This window comes from Tinamus guttatus, unplaced genomic scaffold (genome assembly GCF_059628265.1).
Source record: "Tinamus guttatus ecotype Peru unplaced genomic scaffold, ASM5962826v1 Tinamus_guttatus_pri_ptg000692l, whole genome shotgun sequence".
Lineage (NCBI taxonomy): Eukaryota > Metazoa > Chordata > Aves > Tinamiformes > Tinamidae > Tinamus > Tinamus guttatus.
In genome coordinates this window covers 397,167-412,054 of record NW_028289226.1, presented here as the reverse complement: position 1 = coordinate 412,054, position 14,888 = coordinate 397,167, and the positions used below count along the sequence as shown (strand labels likewise).

The window sequence follows — 14,888 nt, the reverse complement described above, 5'->3', positions numbered from 1 at the left end:
ACGTGTCAACAACGTGATATTTGTCCTGCATCATAGGTCAGATAAAGAAATAGCAAATAAAGCGAGACAAAAAAAGTTGATTAATTCTAAAATTGGTTACCACATTCTCAAGTCCTTTAGGGAATTTCATGCACAAGGAGAAATAAGAATAGAGCAGCACAGAATTAGGTCCCTGGAGCATTTCCAGTTAAAATCTTGATTTTTTTCTTTAAATATATAAAAGAATCAGCATATACACAACAGAAGAACAGTTCTTGGCCAAAGAGAAGCTATCAAACAGAGACACATCAGCAAAACACGGATGTCGATTAACTCCAAAACCAGCTTACATCATTGCCAATTCCACCTAGGAAAAAGTCCAGTCCTTGGAGACAGAAGCATCTCTTCTAAAATGAAAGGCTGAGAGAGTTGAGCCTGCTTAGCCTAAAGAAGAGAAGGCTGCTAAAAGGAGATATTATCCATGTGTATAAATATCTGATGGGAGAGTGCCAAGGGGATAGGGCCAGACTATTTTCGGTGCTGGCCTGCGATAGGAGAAGAAACCACACACTGAAACACAGGAAGTTCTACCTGCATGTGAGGGAAAACTTACTGACTGTGAGGGTGACAGAGCACAGAAAGGTAGCTCCTAGAGGTTGTGGAGTCTCCTTCTCTGGAGATATTAAAAACCCACCAGGATGTGATCCTCGACAACGTGCTCTAGGTGGCCCTGCTTGTGCAGAAGAGTTGGACTAGAAGACCTCCAGAGGTCCATTCCAACCTTAATCATTCTGTAATTCTGTGATTCTACAAAAGTTAAATGAGTAAACTCTGTGGCACAAACACAGATAAAATTTAGGGATTTAATCACAAGAATCATCACTTGTAAGACTGATAAATTTTGCGCAGATGATATATTTCTGAACGTTACACTAGTGAAACTTCAAATATTCACAGGGTCATTCAGTTTATGCTAAATTTCTTTGATATATATGTCAGCAGTTAGCTTTCTATACTGCACTAGTCTCCATTATGACATTTCCCCATGAAATATATATTACTTTGTATAAATACTGTATTATAATACTAGCCCAATAATTATGGTAAATATTTATGTGTTCCTTCTAAGTGTCACTATAGGTATCCTGAGTACTTAAGTCATGCAGGCAGTGATTCTTAGTTTTCAAGTAAACAATAATTTCAAAATACATATTTCAAAAAGTTCTATTTAGTATTCTTTCTGAGAATAAGAATAAGAAGAAAAAAGAAAAGCTAAAGTAAAATAATGTTAATGGCATTTGAATGACTGGTAAATGCTTTTAAAAGTTTGTATAGCCCTTGATGCATTATACCTAACAGATTATAGTTAAAGAAAGCTTAATGAAAAAGAAAGTCTGACAGCCTCAGAAAAATGGACACTGAAATCTGTCTGGACACTGAAGTCTATTATTTCCCTCTTCTATCTATTCTGCTTTATTCTGATTCCATTGTGATGTGAGATTACACAGGCATAAGGCAGATAAAGCGATACAAAAAGGTGCAGCTCCAGCCCCTGCAGGATTTACACCACAGGACGTTTCACTGGGATGCAGTGTACTTTAAACAACATATTTCTGAAGTTTCTTTAAGAAGTGCTATTTTTGACCTGGATTGGTTTTATTTTGTTTTTAACTGACCCTTAGATCTTTGTACATAAAATTTTAACATTCAAAGCTACAAAACCCTGCTGAGATGTGGTTAGGTGCAGGTCCTAACAGTGTACAAATCCTGAGGTGTGTCATGATTTTCAGCTCCACAAACACCCCAAGCCCTAGCTTCTCCAGGGAGTGGCTGTGGGGATGAACCTCTATAAACACAGCCCAAAGTTGCTCTTTATAACTGACTAAGGGTTTTTTTTGCTTAGTTTGCAAAACAAATGTACAACTATTCCATTGTCAAGCTTTAAGATGCATTTCCCAGTCCAAACTGTCACACCGCACAATCTCCTGCCAGTAATTGTCAGATCCATGTGAGTGCTAAGGAGGTGGGAGCACAAGGATCTTTCCTTTCCAGAGATAGTGACCAGTGCAGATGCTTCTACTCCTGCAGAGCAAAGTATGAAATCACAGTGGCTAAGGTAGAAAAACAGACATTCAAAATTATGGGATTGCCTTAAAAAGATCATTGGGATTCTTTTGATACAACTCCTTGCTTTTAAGCCTTTGAGCTACGCCTCTGGGAGCACTGAAGATTTTCCCTGGTAAGACCCAGATCCTGCCACACAACCACAAATTTATGTAGCAGTGGCCCAACTATGGGACAACACTCTGAACTGGGCTTGGAGAAAAGTCTTCAAGTAGGCAAGCAATGAATGCCAGCATCTTTGGTTTTGGGGGATTTTGGTTGCAAGTGACTCCTGGTGGGTGAGACCTGCATGCCACACTGTGGAGAGGAAGGGGATGTGACATGGGAACATGCTGCTCAGGAGAGCCCTGTAACGCAGCATGTGCTTGGTTTCAGTGCTCTTGCTGCATAGCATCGAACACAGAAGCTGGTGGTCAGTGATTTACAGATCAGACTGACAAATTTGGCATATAGAGGTCTGGGAGAGCCTTTAGCTCAGGGACATAAATGATCAAGATTCAGACCAGTCTGGGAGTATATGAAGCAACGTGGCACAAGATGCAAGAAGCCCATCATTGTGCAGAAAGCAAAGGACCATTGGAAAAGAAGATGCATTTGCTCTGCAAAGCAATAGGTCTTGGGCTGAATGCATTTCAATGAAGCAATATTGTCAGCTTCCAGATGTAAAATTGTGTCCCTCAGTTTCCTTCTTTTCTTCATGTTCTCCTATCTTATCCCCCATTAAAATCAACATGCCGCATGCCGCTTTCTCCAAGTATTTGCTGTGAGGCTGTGCACAGCTAGGAGGGGTGTGTACACCATCACAATGAAGAAATGAGAAAAGAATCATAAATGTAGGCTGATATATTAAGGGGTGTAATATAAGATATATTTTGTTCACTGCTGAATCCAACTTGGTCCACTCTGCCCACTTATTCTAGTTAAATGCACATGTCAACATATAAAAAGTTATTTCAGACTGTAGCATTTCATTACTTGAGCCAAGCCAAATGAACACAGGAATAGCAACAGTACACATGCCAAGGAAAATGAACTTTTTTTTTCCTCCTACTGTGACATTTTTGGAGGCAGCCAATTATACATTAAAAAAATCATGAATGAGCAGTGTAATTTTGGAGTTATAACTTAAAGTGAAGTATTCCTTTTAATATTAAATTAATATAATCATGACATTTTAACAGCATTTCATGGTTCTGCAATCTTCTACGAGGACCCGTTCTAAGTAGACCTATACACTATATAAAAAGACCACAATAATCTTTTCCCACTAGTAAAATTGCTACTCTTATGACTGCTACATATATAGGAGTTTTTTTCATACATAAATAGAATGTGGTCATTTGTGGGATCTATAGATTACATTGAGGGCATATTAAGGGAATAATGCATGTGCCAAATATGTTGGTGTGTTTTAGAAAGTCTAGATTTTTCTATCCTGTGTTATTCTGTACCTTTCCTGCCCTGACATAAATGACCTCATTAACAAGAAATTCTCATAAATTTATATAAAGCTTTTTCTATCTCAAAAATTGAACTTTTATGGCTGAAGCTTATTTCTGTATCGTAACATTCAATTGTAGGTATAGCCTTTGAGGAGGAGGACAGAGGAGAAAAACAAAACAAAATAAAACAAAACTCTTTCCACACAAGAGAGTTTTCTTGCTGAATGATGTAACCATTACTTCAGTCAATCTGAGCTATGGTCAGCCTGTCCAACCATCTTGTGAAATTAAGTAAATGCAGAAAACATACTTTTAGGATTAAAAATTACCTTCCAAATACAAGACATTTATTTTTGCCTTCCAAGCCAAAGAAGGAAATCACACAGCAGTATATAGAGTACCCTATTCCCTATATATTAAGGTTCTGTTACCCTTATAGTAGTTCCTGTCACCATTCAGTATCTTACCCCCCAAGTAGACAGGGTTTACTACAGGAATAAATGTCTATTTCTACAATTTTAGCTCAGGACAAAATTTCATGGGGACTTTAGAATCCAACATACTTTCAGTGATCCCTGCAGTAGCAGTTGCTCTGCAGCTGGGACTTGAAATAAATAGTGTTCTCAACATCTTGAACTGAGATATTTTTTCTATTGATACTAAATTGTGCTAAAGAATGTTCTAAAGAACATGAGGTATGGGTATCCAGCAAAAGTACTGTAGCTGTATAAAATGCAAAGTATACACATACGTATGTAAACATATATAAGTATACACCTATCAAGGTGCATTTACTACTGCACAGCTAGTTAGCGTATGTAATGACTACAACAAAAAATGTTCAGTAAGCATGCAAGACTATTTAGAAGCACAAGGGTTAAATGAGTTATGGCCTGAAACAAGCTGTGGAAGTCAGGCTCCAAAATCCCTTAAGAAAACCCATTTTGTTTGTAGTTTATACATCCAGCAAGAGTGGCTCCCTTTTCACCTTTTCTCCTCTGCCAAACTACCATCTCCTTAGCCTCATGTTCCTGTACAGACCTCATCTTCCAGAGAGGTCCTCAAATGCACAGTCATCTCTGTAGCGCTGGACTCAGGCTTTTACCACAGGGCTGATGTCCACTACAGAGCAGCTTAATGATAAGATTGAATGGACAGACCAGCCCTAGTAGAGTCTTCACTGGCTAGCCACACAGTTTTGAAAAAGGGTATCCAATTTCTAAGGTAGTCGTACATATAAACAGCACGGTGAGCATACTCTGTGGACACAGTCCTGCTCTTTGGAAATGGTTTCTAAACAACTTGCTTGGGCTATTTCAGACATGCATGGAAGTACTGGCAACAGAACAAGAGCCCCTCTTTAGCCCAGATCCTGGACACTCACCAAGGGCACATCCTATGGAATATACCATGGAATTACAGATTATTTTAGACACAACAACGGAAAAAATAAATGTTTCCTCTCTGATTAAAAATACCAAGGCACACCGAGCACTGCACAAAGATGCGAACACCTTTTGCATGGCACCCACTCAGTCCTGCAAGCCTTTCACAGATTAAAAGTCTGTCACAGGGGAGATGACTTGCTGATTATGGCTTTAGAAACCCTCCAGATACATGTGGTGACAACAAGCTCTGAAAAGCATATAAAGGCTGCAGCCACTGAGCCCTCTGAAAGTCAATTTGCTTAGAGAGAACATGGGCTTCTGCTGCCTCCTAGGGTATGTCCTCATGTCCTCATGTGCCTGCTGAGACACCTGGACTAACTTGAAATGCACTGACTGCACTGAAGCTGGCAATGCATGTATAGCAGCAGAGAGGCAAGGATGCTCTACTTCTGCGTGAATACTTGGCATCCCAGACAGCTTTTCCGCCTCCCCTGGGCAATGTGCTGTAATATCTATTAGTGACTAACAGAGTTTGTTATGGAGTTTGTGATTCTGTGACTCCTAAGAAAGCATTATTTTGCTGAGAAATAACTTTAAAGGCTGAGTGATATACCTCTGGAAGGTATTTATGCAACTCCCTGTCCCTGTCCTGCAGTATCTGAATACTCACACCCAACTGAAGTAGCAAAATACTATTTCACAGACAGGAAGTCTATGTCTTGTTCACATTTAGAATGAGGTTGCCCAGCAGGGCATTCCAGGTTTCTGGAGCCTAAGCTCAGTATGCATGGCATCAGACCTTGAATACCTCCCTAGATAAGTCATTTAAGAATCTATTATTTAGTTGTATTCTGGCATAGCATAGAGTTTTGCTCCAAGATCAAACTAAATAAACTAAGCACTGTACCTATATGATCAAAAAGGGCTTTGAGGTAATCCGCACCACCTCACCCCCTCATATGCAGACCTCAGTTTTCCTTTCCTGCTCTCAGTGGATGGAAAGTGTAGCAGACATATTGACTAACACGTGTTTTACTTGAAACACCCCAGAGCTCAGCACCGAAATCAAAGCCAAACTTCTAAACAAGAAAAATATGAATATCATTCATCAACATTATTTGCTAGCAGGAGAAGTTACCAAAGGAGAAGTTACACTACCAAAGAGAATATACAATGGTGATTTGTTCACTATTTTGCTTTTATACAAAATAAAAAGCTTCATGTTGCAAATAATAGTTTGGTAGTGAATATAGGGGACAAGAGTCTCTAGGTTTCTCCGCACTTCATCTCTCTGCCTCCCTCATCTCAAATGCCATAATGTGAAGACCGTGAATATATTGTTAAAATGGGTGACCATGTCTCTCTTTTGATCCAGTCTGGCAGATTACCAGAGTACGCTGGTATACATGTATGTGTGTGCATATACATGCATATATATACTTTTTTTTTTTTTTTTTTACAGAGCTGTGTTATTCTGCAACATGCCTTTTAGGCAGTATTCTTTGTCTTATTTATTATAGATAATTCATTGTAAAGACATAGAGACGAGTTCTAACAATTTACACTGGTTCTCCATCCCCTAGTATCTGATACAGGTCATCAGTAGCAAAAGGAAAGCCCCAGGGCTAAACAGACACTTGCTCTGCTTCAGCATCACAGTTCTGGCAGGAAACATGACACCAACTGCAAGATCAGTAACGGTTTGAATAATATAAGTCTGTTTTTTTTTTTCCAGAGTACTTTCTTTGATTAAGAGGAATACGGGGCCTATATGTTATATAGCACTGAAATAATATTACAAATTGTCTCTTAAAATGCTATTCTGAAAAATGCAGTAGGCCATCGTAACTCTGAAGAGATGACTATAAGATGATTATCATTTTTGCTACAGGAAAATTATAATTTGCTTTCTGTTAATTCTTCATGATGCTGGAATGTCTTTCATTCTGAAGTAGAATTAAGTAATATCAATTTTAAACAAAATTCACTTTGAAGTGGAGGATTAGAAATATTTGTTTTCAATATGTAATTTAAAAGACAATTCTACAGAATGTGACATCTTTTCACAGAGTTCCATTATGCCACTTTATGATAGAAAAATATTCCAAAGGAAAATTATCAACTGGTACATAGTGCAGCACTTTCAGCATACAGCCATAAGAAATTAATATCTGCTACAAGGTCTATTTTTAGAAATAACTTTCTGTATGAGATTGTTTAAGATTGGTAACATTTGGAGCTGGTCAAAAACATTTTGTTGAAATGTTTTTCCATTAGAAAAAAAAAAAGCTTTTAATGAATTTCTCCTATTTATTTGAAAAGCTTAGAATAATTTCTGAACTACTTCATTTTCACATTTCAAAATTAAGACCTCTAATCTGTTTATTTAGAAATTTTATTTAGGAGAACCCATTAATATTAGGTTCTCTTCACATATGATTTATGTATTCTACCTGCCAACAAAAGGCAGAAAAAAAATTATAACTGATCCCATTTCTGTCATTTGTTGAAGGATCAACCAAAAGTACATGGGAGATTTGACTTTTTGTCCAAAAGAGTGTCAAAAAAGGAAAAAAAGTAGATATACTTTCCCACTCAGTAGATTGTTTCATGAGCAAAAAAAGTGATAGGTCTTTGATTCTCCTGTATTCATAGCTGGACTCTCTGACATTTGAGCGGAGCCAAGCTCACATTGCCTCTTCTTCTGGGAAAAGGGGGATTAACAGAGTGTCTGTCCTCTCCTCAGGCTCTGATTTTCTCAAAATGTAGAGGGAACCAACACCACCAGGATCATGAAACCTTCTCAGTTTTCGTTCAAACAGAGCAGCAGGCTCAGAAGTTACTAATGGAGACCAGCAGAAGTGGACAAGCTCTCACACAGCTTGTGTGGTCATCCCCTCTTTGGGTCCAGGACCTTGGGCAAGTGACAACAGGAGTAGCAGAGCAGCTGCCCTATCCTGATAAATGTATTTTATCAAAGAATTCCTGCATTTTGTATTGCTGTCTGGTCAAGCTGAGGGGGAATGGTTTGCTCCAAGCACAAGCAGTACAGCCAGCTCCCTTAAGTGACAAGTCAGCAGAGAGTGATGGATCAGGCTTCTCCTCAGAGTGTCTCATTTGAAGACTTTCAGCTCTTTGCTTTCCTCTACTATATGGGCTACATAAAGACTAGCCACAACCCGCTTTAGTAGCTGACAGTCACAGCTTCTGCTATTAATTTCTGCAACCCATAAGCATGAAAATGTTTTCTTCTGAACTACTAAATCAAGCTTATATAATAATTCTATTTCAGCTAAGAAAAGGCTGAGCTGCATCTGAGTAGACTGTTGAACTTACTCTGCATAGCTAATAACTCGTACAGGAAGAGTTCCGGATTGGACTAGCAGAAATGGCAACAAGCAGCACTGGGAGTAAGATTTCCCTCAGGTTAAACAGCTCAAGCATATCAATATGGATTAGATTTCCAGTGTCATAATAGCCTGTGAAAGATTGCATTCCCCAAAGGTTCTATTATTTACCAGCAGCTTTAAATCACTTTACTATTTCTATCTATCTCCTATGTTATCTGCAGTTAATTTGTGTGCTCTTGTCAAGGAACGTTAGCAGAGAGTATATCTTCTGCGAGCAACTATCCTTGTTTCTTATTAAATGGAAGGTAGCTGAAAACTGACTGCACTCTGCTCTACAGCATATGGTTGCAAGCCCTGACCTCCCCCCCACCCAGCACGCTCCAAGATGTCACAGGCAAGAGTGATTGTTTGATGGGTGGTTTCGGTTCCACCAGAACAGCTCCAGCCAAGATAGCAGAAAAACAGCTTGATTGTACCAATTGCCTATTTACAGCAGTCCTTGAAACTGCTCTAAATGAGACCAAGCTATTAGAGCTGGATCCTAATCAGCAGTCAGCGCAATCACTTGAGAGCACACGCTGCCATCTGCATGCTCGTTTATTGGGCTTTGGAATTATTTAACATTTGATTTATGGTGGTGAATTGCACCCTGGCAAATGTTCTCTCTGCAAAATTCTTTGCTCCATTGCTCATTAAAAATCAGGGCCTGATCCATGTGAAGGCCTCCTGCTGAGTTCACTGTGTTTTGGATCAGGCTTCTGGGTCTCAAGACTGGCAGAGAGTATTCCATTTCTGTCCAATTTTCTTGCTGAAATTTAGAAGAAGATCAAGCATTTTCCATCAACATTTTTGTGTTGACTTTTGGGAGAATCTTCACAGTAGGTCAGGTTACTGCAGTACAGAAAGGATGACCCACATCAACATATATATATATTTTCCTGAAAAAAATGAGCCTGAAGCAGACATCTGCCTTGAAAAATTTCATCCCAGATGGCTAAAATTTGGCAAATGTGTATGCAACTGAAAATAGAATTTTATAATGGAAAGTAGCATACAAACTTAATAGTAGGAGGGTACTACTATATACCAGATATGCTAAGGTTCCATAACAGGAACCATACGGAAAGAATTCAGGGTACAATTCTTTCACATGTACTTCAGAAAATACTATCTATCCATATTTCTTCCTTCTGCTTGAAAGGTCTGTCAAAGCTAGGTCTTATTTTTGTCTGATCCTTCACACAGTAATCTTGCAACTTGGCAGCTCAAACCTGGTCTTTCCCTCTAAACTTTATTAAGCAAGGGTTACCTGAGAAGTATAAAACCATGTCAAGTGATTAAAAAAAGTCCAGGCTGCTATAGCTCCTCCCTGGACTGAAAAAGTAGAAAAGCTATGTGCTTTGATTTTTCTGAAATATAAGCTGTTAAATCATCATTACTTGGTTCTCAGATTAAAAATAAAAATCTGTCTGGATGTTCCAGTATTAGAAAATATATGCAGTTTCAGGTCTACCATACCTTAAATCATCAGCATACTGCAAGTATCCTCAAAACACTGAGGCATGACAAGTAAAAACATAATTTCACTCAGGCTAGTGCTGAACTTTTGGGATCCCAATTCTAATTTCATCTTATTCCTGTGGATTCAGTTCTCTTGAGCAGAATGTGAGGGTATGAGCTGGAATATGATTTAAAATCATGTAAGAAATTTGCTGTAATTTATACCTGCATGAATCCAGAGTAACTCCACCAGCATAAGTAACAAGCACTGGCTTGAAGTGTCAGGTGCAGCAAACTTATTTTATTTCTTTTAATCAGACAATAGTTTGAAAATAAAAAAATTTAATGACTTATTGGTAGGGTGCTAACGGCTAATGACACCCTATTTCAAGTCCTTTCTGTGAATCTCTTGTCCAACTTTTTGGAGTGAATATGCTCCAAGAAAATGTACAGTAAGCAAAATCCATTTTTCACAAAGATCACATACAGATTTGTGTCAAGAAGGTAAGCTTGAAAAATCAAGTGTTTATGCATATCAATAAAAAGTAGAGGACCAGGACAAAGTGCATAATAGAACTACTTTACAAGGAAAAATGGCAGTGCATCTCCATAGATATTTAGATATCTCCATAGCTACTTTTAAGCATTATATACCCAATTTAGTAGCTAACAGAATCCACATAACTCCTATTTGCAAGACGCCTTCTGAAAAGCTTTGTAATAAGGCGTGACTCAATCTTCAGGCAACTGGGGGCAAAAAACACAATCAATGCCAAAATATGTTTTTGTTAGCAAATGCATTTGTTGGGTTTATTTCTGACATATTCTTGAAACCTCAAAAATGCACCACACTCATTTTGCAACTGACTCATTGTGCACCAGTTTTCAACCTTTTCTCTTGTGTTTTTTTCTCTCTCTCTTTTTTTTTTTAAATTACAGTTCAGTTATGTCCTTCACCCCACCCACAAATTAAGGGTTTATTATGGAAATTCTGACAAAGCCTTTGCTATAGTGGTGCTTGCAGGCACACTCACGATAAATATTTTACTATTTAATGACTCCTGATGTAATCGCGGCTGGAGTCATATTCACTAACATCAATCTTCCTGTTGTTATTCAGGAGGAAGAAGATGATAGAGAAAGATCATGCTTGTCTGGGGCTGTCTTTTTAGCTCCCAACTTTAAAATGAGTGTTTAAATTGGTAAAAAGTTTACCACCACAATCTGACCCCTACGTATGTTTATGTTGGATGATACTTTTATTCTGGCTTGCATTACTCAGATGAATAAAGCTCAGAAGGGCTCTGCTTTACTGCCCTGTTTTCTCTTAGTGTTTCTGTATTTTTTAAATGCGACCAAATGGTTGCTTTTGGCTCCCAGCATTATCACATGTTGCCTATAAGTATGGAAATAGTTATGGTAATATGGACGTAAATCATAACTGTAAATACCACATAAAGACTGCCATATAATTATAAAAATACCTAATAGATTTATTTTTCAAAGACAACACAGCTGTCCCTTCTAACCTTTCATTTGTAGATTCTTTTCTCTCATGTTTTTATTTATAGGTTGCTGTGCAGTTTGACATAGCATACCACAATTTTTGTTTTTAATTTTGAAAAGAAAAGAGAAGGAAAGAATACTCATTTAATCATAAAGAAGCATTAGTTTACAATTTTAAAAAGAAACTAATGCCAGCTCTAGAACATCATCTTGGAACCAATCTCCCTCTTAATACATTTCAAAAGAATCTGTCAATGGCTGCATACCACAATTTAAAATTAAACCCTGCCATCGAATTAAAGAAAGGGTCGGCCAAATGGCACATGTCACGTGTTGGAAAAGAAGCCCCATTCTTGTTCTAAATATCTCAGTGTTTTTATTAAAAGAACCACAATAGGCTATTATGCTGCCCACAGCAAAATATTTTTTTTTATCCTACTTAGAGAAAAACAGGTTGGAAAGTGCTATGGATAAACTTGCACTTATGCAATATGCCATGCTAATGAAAATATTAAAACTTTTTGCAGCACTGAAGTTGCCAAGAGAAGTTTTACATATTGTCTGGAAACCGTCACCATGCGTTTCATCCTTTTCCAATCAGCTTGGGAACGATTAAATGCAAAGTGATACAAGTGTATGTCTCCCCTCCTCTATGCCAGACTCACACTTGTTTTGTTGCACATTGACATTTTCTTACCTACTTATTGCTGTCTTAAACTCACATACAAAGCCCTGAGACACACAAAAAAGAGGCTGCAGGCAGCACTACTTGCGCAAAATGAATAGGAAGCTGCTGTCTTCGAGTCTTTGAAATATTTTTGTCTCAAAGCAACCCCTTGAGAAATTTGCATCTATGCCTTCTGTATGGCAAACCCCACATTTTAACCAAATGGCAGGAGATATTTCAAGGGAAGGAAGTTCATTTTAACCATCAGAAATGTACAGTTCTCTATCTCTCACTATCTCAGAAAATATACAAAAATATAAGAATATGGGTGTATGCAGGACAATGCACAGTTCTCAGTGAGTGAATTATGTTCTGATTCCCTTTTTAGCTATGCAAACAGAAACTAGAAAATGTAAGAGGGTGGACTAGAAGCATACTAACTGCTTATTGTTACACATTTTTTTTTTTGCAGATGAAACATTTGAATCTTTGCTGCATTTTTATCAGTCTGCACCAACTGGCCTTTGTCCAAAAATGTGTCATTTTATCAGATGTGTCACTTGGCTGGGAGGCTGCCATGACTGTACTGGGTGACTGGATGTTAAAATAATTTCTCCAGGGGAATGAAGCTGATCCCAAAGATTTTCTAATTCCAAGGGAGATATTGTTTTTCACCACCAGCTGGAGCCTGATGTCAGACATGCCCTTGCTTCATTTATTCTGCTCAGAGGTTGAAACCCGGCTTGTCCTTCCTGACTCCAATATTGTTTCACGTTTGGGCACATAGCAGCTACTGCACAGTGAACTGTTAAAGCAGGAGAGCTCTTGACACATGGGAAAATGGTTTAGGGGAAGCAGTTTGACAGCAGGATGCGGTCATTTCTATTGTCCTATTAAAATAGGAATATCTGGGAAGCTTAACTTTGTTTTCACTATGTAAACATGTATATCTTATGTGCCAAAAAAATGCAAATACACACACATGCACATACAAACCTCGCACACACCTAATTTTTGTCCTCCCAGTACAGTGTCTGCTTTCTTGACAGAACTAAGTCCTCTGCACTTAAAAGAAGATTGATTTGTACTGAAAGAACAAATACTCTGGGTTCTGTGTAAATCGGACACTAGTGTTTTATTTTACATTTGAAATCAAATTGGAAAACAAGGAAGCTGCAGTGACTAAACATCTTTAATAATGCTATCTCATGAAAATATCTCAATGTATTCTTATTCCCTTCTATTTGTTTTCTCCAGAACAATGAGTGTAGTGACAGAAATCACAAGATCCCATACAATATGCATCTAGTTAAAGTAGTACAGCTTAATTCTTCAAGCAGAATAGCGGCGAAGCCCTACCTGCTCAGATGCTTGAAACTGAGCTTGCAACAACTATATTTAGTTTATGCTTAAATGACACTAAAAGGACTATACCATTTTTTTTTAACTTGACTGATGATTGTTCCAAGAACATGGAAATCCATACTACAGACTGGTTACCACAAGTCTACAACATGATAAATCCGAATGGTGTTATTTCATCATCTCTAAGCATTTACATTTAGGCAGCATCAATGAATATGATAGATTTTTAGAATTAGCTAGAGTATGATTTTCTAACAGGTTTAAGTTGTAAAGGCAGAGCAGTTATCTGCAATTTATTGAATTGAAGTAGCTGTTAGCATTTATTGAATACACAGTCATCTCCTGTACTATTTCTTCTCTTACACCAAAATACTTTTGCAGTGCCCAAGTTAAGGGTTTCAAATTGAAAGTAATCAAATAAACACCATGGCCCTAAAGCTGGACCAGTGCCAGACACACTAATAACTTTCTGACCTCCCTTCTTCATAAATATGGAGCAGTTAGGAGACCATGAACAACTGCTTCAGAGAAGCAATAAGGATTTACAATCCTAGTAATATTTCCCACACAAAGTAATCAAAATTATCACAGATAATTTAATTGCAAAACTTTCAAAACTGTATTGTGGGTTTCTCTATATAGATCTTATAAAGACATCCAAGTGAAACAGTGGTGTGACTTCAGAAAATGCACAGAGGTTAGATAGCAATATCCCTTTTAAAATGAATGAAGACACTTTCACTTCAAATGAGAGTGTTCACACAAGGGACCAATGAGCTTTAATAGTTAACTCACATTAATATATATATGAAGATGGTTCCTTGACACTGTCCAAGAAAGCTAAAAGTTAAAGAAGTTGTATTTCTTGAAATCGCACTCTTCAGTATTTCCAATGTTGGCACAACAAAGATCAGTAGATACTAGGGGAGGGAGGAAGGAATTTTATTTATTCTCTTTCTCTGTTTTTCAAGATGCACAATTCTTAAAAATAATGAAAGGCTTCTTTCTGTCCTCCCTTCACCAGGAAGGAGAGAAAATAAAACTTGCATGATTAATTTGAGCAGAGGTGCCACTTTCCTAGGGCTAGGCATGCCTTCAAGAGAGCTGAGCAAAAAAACTGCTAGAAAGACAGAATCCTTCTTTAAAGCAAACTTTTGTTATCACTTGAGTGGGCAAAACTCTTGAGGATGTTTGTAATATGCCTAAAACAATAGGGCCTCCCTGCACTTTGGCCTTTCGCTATACATCTATGCAACTCTAATTAAAAACAAAGATGAACGAATTTTTGGAGAGAAGAAAGTGGGGGTGGGGGGAAGGGCAGAACTGATGCAGAGATAACTATGCAGGAACAAATATGCAGTAAGGGCTAGGGAACCTCAAGATTATTAACTGTAATGTGAGTTGTTGCTGCTTGTGAAGACTCTTGATAACAGCCTTTTTGTTTAATTCTCTGATCCTGGTATGACAAACACCTGGTCAGTCCATGGTATTTATCTACAAGACATGTGTGACTTGGCCTTAACATGAAAGTTGTTCTTTATTTTTTTAAATTGAGAACCAAATCTGT

General features: G+C 37.9%; 1 protein-coding gene across 1 annotated transcript in view; it reads right to left on the bottom strand.

The window, feature by feature from the left end:
- Nucleotides 1-14,888, bottom strand: part of LOC104572033 (potassium voltage-gated channel subfamily KQT member 1) — a 463,821-nt gene that overhangs the window by 175,410 nt on the left and 273,523 nt on the right. The window lies entirely within an intron of this gene.